Genomic DNA, 7,362 nt, shown 5'->3' on the forward strand with positions numbered 1-7,362 from the left:
CTATAAACTCATTAAGTCCACTGTTTGCCAGGTTATCACTGGTGACAGTGTTACTAAATGCATTGTCGTTACTTAACATATATCACTATCTGGCAACAGTTTTCTTCTTGACTGCCACCTGGCCTTTAAGCCAATGACACATTTTATTTTTGTTTTTATGCAACATATCACATTCTAGTTACCAATTTCTGAATCAGTCAGCATATGCTAGATTGCTCTGCATTAAAAAAAAGTTTCTCACAAAAGTTATTTCTCACGTTGTGATCAAGCATGGACTCATGCTGATAGTAGTCTACCTTGTGGATACACACATTTCCACAATTGGTGTGGTGAGAAAAAAGGAAGGCAATGAACCACGCCTTAGTTCTAAATCACAACAGGCAATTGTCTAATAGATACTTTCTCAAAGAATAATTAGATTGTCAACTTCCCAGTTTAGGATGAAAGAATCATCATTGCTTTCTAATCCTTTTTAACTCAGTTATATATACATTTTTGCATCTTTACTATGACCATCCATTTCCCATTTTTGTATTAGTCAGGACCCATTGGGGTGCAGGTGACAGAAATCTACTTCTACTGAGGTCAACCAGGTATTTCTCAATATGTCTCTTTCTCCTTTATTCCCTATCTTTGACTTCTTTCTCTTTATTTCTCACTTTTGCTTCTCTATACCTTATTTTTTCTTAATTTAGACAAACTTTCTCTATGTGATTGAGATAATGATTGCTGATTACCCCTGGTTCTTTTCTTTTTTTGGTCCATGATCTCAAAGTGAGGAGACATCATTGAAATCATTGAATTAGCCTCATTCAAGAATTAGTGGTTTCTAAAAAAAAAAAAAAAAAAAAACAAGGGAGAGAATTGAACAACAGCAGATGAGGTAGAGAGGGAAGATGGGAGGGGAGGGGAGGGGGGATAGTAGGGGATAGGAAAGGCAGCAGAATACAACAGTCACTAATATGGCATTATGTAAAAATTGTGAATGTGTAACTGATGTGATTCTGCAATTTGTATTTGGGGTAAAAATGGGAGTTCATAACTCACTTGAATCAAATGTATGAAAGATGATATGTCGTGAGCTTTGTAATGTTTTGAACAACCAATAAAAAAAAAGAATTAGTGGTTTCTGATTTTGGGTGACATGTTTAGTTCTGATCTAAGCATTGTTTCCAGGTGTATGTAATTATATCAGACTAAATAATGTTTTTATTTTTTTTGCATTTACTAATTATATTTATTTACTGTCACTTATATTGTTAGACAAAAATAATCTTAAGCATTTATTTCTCATAGCATAATAATTTGCAACTTTAATTCTTTCACTAATTCTTTTCCTTTTCATTCTTTTCACATTATTTCATTACTCCTTTTCCTTACCTGATTTTCCCAAGCTGATTTGCCTCTGTGTTTCTTCTGCCTCTGAGGAGCTTCTGCCTGAGGAAGACTGTGCATCTCTGTTCCTCTTTTCCTTTTTATGTGTTATCTTGATGATTACAAGGCAGTATAGAACACATTTTCAGAAGACAGAGGATAGGGAGGATTGACGGGCAGTTCTAGTCCACCACAGTTAACAGAAGTTTCCAGTAAGTGCAGAAGGAAGTGGTATTAAGCCTGAGATTATAGGAGATTTAAGAGTTAGTGAGCAGTATGTGTAAAAGGAGAACAGGGCAGGTGAGGAGGCTGAGGACTGAGGAAAAGAAGGATATGCAGAGGAAAAAAGACAACTGGCAAATCAATGGATCATTAAACTAATGTCAGTCGAATGAGAATACGGTCATGACTTATGAGTTGCATGTGGAGCTTATGAATAACATGATGTGTAACTTCTATTATCATAATCATAAATGCAAATATTAAAATCTATAATTATACAATTAAGTTTATGATTTTGCTATGTGAAGACATTTCATTTTTGTTTTATTTTCTTTCCTCCTGGTGAGAAAACCCTCTCCAGACTTTGCTACTGAAATAAAAAGGTGTTGGAGTAAGAAATCCAAGTTGTGAAAACAAAAATGTGTCTCCTATTTCCCATTTACTCCTTCAGATGACTAGTTCAAACTGGAGTTCCTGGGATTTCTAATTTATGTTCCAGATAACTGGCTATTACTCATGTTTGTGTGTGTCAGAGGATTTCTCAACTATTGTTCCTTGCAGAGACTAACCAAACACAACACATAACTGTGTCTGACTGTAAAAAACCGAAGGAAGGCAGGCTTTGACAGTTCCTCATTCCTACCGTGTTTTCACATTGCTTTTTTCTTTCTGAAATATGAAGTTAGGTTTTCTTTAAAACGTGTCCATCTGTAAACGTGTAAAATAGTCACATAATTTTAAGGGTCAAATATGTGACCCATCTGCTATAGGGCTAGAATAAGATTCCTGGGTGGAATCTTGCAAGATGTTTGTGAGCATTGCCACCAAAGTGGGTGAGGTGGAGAGGAGGTCTCAGGTCCACAGCAGCTTCAGTCATAGAACAAGAGAGTGAATTACTGAATAAAGGCAAATGGAAGAAGGAAAATTCAAATTAAAAGTATCAAGAGTCAAACAGGGACTTACTAGAACTGTAGAAGAGTATTGTATTAAGCATTAATGCTCAGTACAATGAAAAGAAGGATAAGATAAGGCTCTGGAAGAGGATGCTGAATGGACTGATGTAGTGAACCGGACCTCTGGCATTTGAGACAATTTTAACCTTAGCTGATGAGACATTTTAGCCATTGTCTGGGACTGAATACCTGGTGATTGTCCTGGAGGAGAGGAGGCTGGGAAGATAGTGGCACATTACAAGATTAGGAAGAGGGCACTTTATATCAAATTAGTCAGATGACGGCAAACACTGTTTACTTGCATATCTGCGATGATCATCCACTTTTTTTGTTTTTCTTTTCTTTTCTTTTTTTTTTTTAATTTCTTACATACCTGACAATAGTGGAGTGCATTACATTCATAATTATCCATTCACAGCACAATTTTTCGTAACTCTGTATATAAAGTATGTTCACGCCAAATTATGAGCTCTCTCTTTTTTTTGCATTACAATTCTTAATGCACTTTTGTACCACAATTTATCACATCTCTGTTTGTATATTAGGTTTTTAGGTTATTCAGTAGCTAGCTCCAGCTAGCTACAATTCTTAATACGCCTTTATACCACAATTTATCATATCTCTGTTTGTATATTAGGTTATTTACTAGCTAGCTCCAGCAATTTATTCATCTTTGCTAATTCTGACCAAATGCTTTTCAAATCTTCACATCATTGTTATTCACATCAATGGGTATCCCTAGCATCCTTGGAACAAATTTCTTAGAAGGGTTGTTAGTAAGACCACGCACGCTTAATTACTAAATGAAACAATAAAAGAAAAAACAACAATTCGAAGTCCTGAAAACTAACCCCATCGGAAAGGTATCCTTGTCACAATAGAATTCTTTTCATCAGCACTGGTCTGTGTGTGGTAGAGAAGCTATTTTTTAGAGAGTTGAATAGTTAGAGGAGGCAAACTGGATGCAGTGGTGTATAACTGTAATCTCAGTGGCTTGGGAGGCTGAGGCAGAATTGCAGGTTCAAAGCCAGCCTCAGCAACTTAGGGAGATCTTAAGCAACTTAGTTAGTTAAAAACGAGTTTCCAAACATTTTGTTACTTTAAAAAAGTGCATCAATAAGCATAAAAATATACAGGACCCCAAATCAATTAAAAATAAGGCCTTAGTACACATGTTTAGTAATTTGCAGTTTTAAATCCTTTATTAATAAGTAAAAATATTTCCTTTAAACATTAATTTATACCATAAACTAATATGGTACTAGTTTTTTTAAAATAATATTATTACTTATTTTCTAATAGAGTGTGTATAGTATTCCAAGGTAAATTGATTTTTTGATTAGTTGTCACCACATAAATGGGTAAATAATAAATATTGCAAACTGGAAATTTAAAAATTTAGTTTTGTTTTAGCAAGAGGTATTGGTTTGCTGCATATTTGGTAGCAAACCATAACTATATTGTCTTGCATGAACTTAGGAAAAGGACTTTATATTGTTAGAATATGCTTAAGAAGTTTTGGAAAAAATCTATAAACATATGAAAGTAAATTTTAGTTTAGTTGTTTATTAAAGGTAAGGTAGTGTTTCTAATTTTATGTTATATTGAAATGCAAGGCACATATTCTTTGGAAAATTGTGTACAAGCTAAAATAAAAAAAGCTGTGCCTAAACTTTTAAATATGAAGACAAAAATAGATTCAGTATAATGATGTTATATCTATATTTTTATCTTTGTATATTTGCAGTGTTGAAGATTGAACCTTGGGCCTTGTTCATCTAGATAAGTGAGCTGTCACTGAGCTGCACCCTAAGCCCAGACATATTTTTGACATTTAAAGAATGAATATTTATAATATTATTGTTTACCAAAATTCTTTTAAGAAATCTTGCAAGGTCATGGTAAGATACATTTTAGAGTTAGCTGTATGAGTGTTTCAATTTTCTTGTAATAGTGATATATAAGTTGTTTTGGTTATAGTGTGTGTGTGTGTGTGTGTGTGTGTGTGTGTGTGTGTGTTTATTGGAACTGTTAGACAGTACAGAGCAGTGATTCTCACAGTGTGGTCCTGGGACCTGATTAAAATACAAATTCTCAGGTTCAGTCCCATAGATTGAAGCAGAAACCCCGCAGGTAGGACCAGAGATGTGTGGCTTAACAAGCCCTCAAGATGGTTCTGATATTCAAGTTTCAGAACCACCAGTCTAGAAGGACTAGAGTTGGTCTCTGTGAGATGAAAAGCAGTGAAGAATTTTTGTCTCTGGGCAAGGTACTGTTTTTGTTTTTTGAGAAGGCAAATCCAAATTGCTAGAAGAATAACCATCCACAATGATCATCAGTCTACAACAATGGGATTTCATTGTGTGGTAGCACTGGAAATTGGCACTTTGGAGGTCAAACCCCAGTAACAATGCAAGAGGACTTCAGGAGAAAGTTTACTAATTTCATATCCATGAAAGTGTATTGCTAAAGTGGTTAGATGTTGTCATGGGACTTTGTGCCAAGAGCTAAAAAGAAATCAAGCTGGTTTAAAAGAAAATACAACCCATGCTTCCTGTGCTTTTTATGTGCAGAACATTAAACTGCACATCGTACTTGCCACATGATTGTCAATTATTATTATTTTATAGTATGAACACTTAAGTTTCGCCCATTTAGAAAAATTTGTTGCAATTGGAAGCATTTCCTTCTTTTTAAGGCTGAATAATATTCTATGTATATACTCTATTTTCTTTACCATTATCCATCAATGACATTTAGGTTGTGGGTCTTATTTTGGTTGTTATGAATCATGCTGCAGTAGCTCAATTCACAATAGCCAAGCTACGGAACCAACTTATATGCCCTTCAACAAATGAATGAATAAAGAAAATGTGATATATATACACACAATGAAATATTAGAATGAAGAAGAATGAAGTTGTGGCATTTGCTGGTAAACGGATGCAACTGGAGATTATCATGCTAAGTGAAATAATTCAATCCCCCCAAACCAAAGAGTGTTTGGGGGGATTGAATTATTTCACTTAGCATGATAATCTGTAATTATTTCACTAATCATGAGTGTTCTCTCTGATATGTCCATGCTAACACACAATAAGGGGGTAGGGAAGGAAGAATAGAAGTTCATTGGATTTGAAAAATGGGAATGAGGGGAAGGGAGGTGGGATTGGAATTGGAAGGATAGCAGAGTGAATCAGACATAACTTTCCTATGAAGATGAATACATCACCAGTGTAACTCTACACATCATGTACAACCACATAAATGGCAAGTTATACTCCATATATATATGATATTTCAAAATATATTCTGCTGTCATGGATGACTAAAAAGAACAAATGGAAAAATTTAAAAGAATTCTGCAATAAATGTGGGAGTTGTATCTTCTGCATACGGATTTCATTTCCTTTGGTTAAATATCTACAAGTGGGGTTGTTGAATCATATGGCAGTTCTGTTTAAAAATCGTTAAGTTCTTTCTCATCACAGCTTTATTCATTCTTCCACTGATTTATTTATTTCCTCATTTCCTCAGCAAACATAGCTTGAATGCATGGCAGTCCTACTGTACTTTTCTGGTTGCTAAAGATTTAAATAAGAACCAGAGTCCTGCCTTCTAGTAGCACATTGCTTGGGGTTGGGGGATGATCACCGAAAAACACAATTCAGTCTAGTGAATGCAGTATAAAATAAGAGCACAGCAGAGGGGAAGGGGATGAGGTTCACCACTGTGCCTGGTGTTGGCTTCATAGGGATGTGACCTGCACAGTTGCCTAAGTCTCCATTCTTGGAAGGGCTGCCTGCTGGGTTTAATGCTCTGCTGTCACCATCTTGAAATTCTTAATAATTTAAGCTTTGCATTTATACTCTAAGTCTGAAGGGAAAAATGGAGCACGTGTGAAAGCACAGGGGGTGCATGCAACCTTTGCCTTCCTTTCCTCTAGAGCCACAGAATTCCAGCAGACACCTGATGCATGGGAGCTCAGTGAGACCCAGTGGGAGTATTAAGAAACCGTGTCACATGCATGACAAAGGGAGGCACAGGCAGCCCTGGGAGGTTTGCTTTCCCTTAGAACCAGAATTGCTTCCAAATTAGGCAAGAGTGTTCTAAGAAACATCAATGACTAGGACTCCTAAGACATTCTTCTTTACCCTTGCTACTTCCCTGTATTATCCAACAGTTTGTGTTGAAAATCACCACATAGAGCAAAAGTGAAAAATGGGGCTATCCATAGTTCTTTGTCCTTTCAATCCTTCCTTATTTATTAGGAAGCCCAAAGTTGAGAGTATTGATAGAATGTGCTATAGAAAGAAGTGGAAATGAAAACTGTGGAGTTCATTTTGTGCAGTGTTTCCTCTGTTGTGCTAAGAACAAAATGCATATTCATGTATGATCCACGTGAAATACAAATCACAATCTTGGTGGTTTTGCATATAAGTTAAATGCTCTTAGCATTTGAAACTGGCATTGTGCAATGCAAAGATGAAGACCAAAATTAATACTAGTAATTTAAAAACTTAAAAGTTCTCTCCTTAAAAGAACACTAAAAACAACAACAAAAAACCCCCTGCTGTGACAAGCAGAGGAGTCAGGGAGAAAGAAAGGGGGAAGGAGAAGAGAGAGAGAAAAAAATATAATTTTTTTCTAATTTGAGTAGAACTTTTCCCCTGTGTTTTGAAATGGGAGTCCCAAATTTTCATCTTGCACCTGGCCTGCAAATTACATGGCTGGCCTTGTGCCTGCACCGGTAAGCTGTGTGCAGAAGTCAGTTTTCCCCTCTATTTTCTTGGCTCTTATGAATCTGTCCACA

Source organism: Ictidomys tridecemlineatus, chromosome 9 (assembly GCF_052094955.1).
Source record: "Ictidomys tridecemlineatus isolate mIctTri1 chromosome 9, mIctTri1.hap1, whole genome shotgun sequence".
In the NCBI taxonomy this organism is placed as follows: Eukaryota; Metazoa; Chordata; class Mammalia; order Rodentia; family Sciuridae; genus Ictidomys; species Ictidomys tridecemlineatus.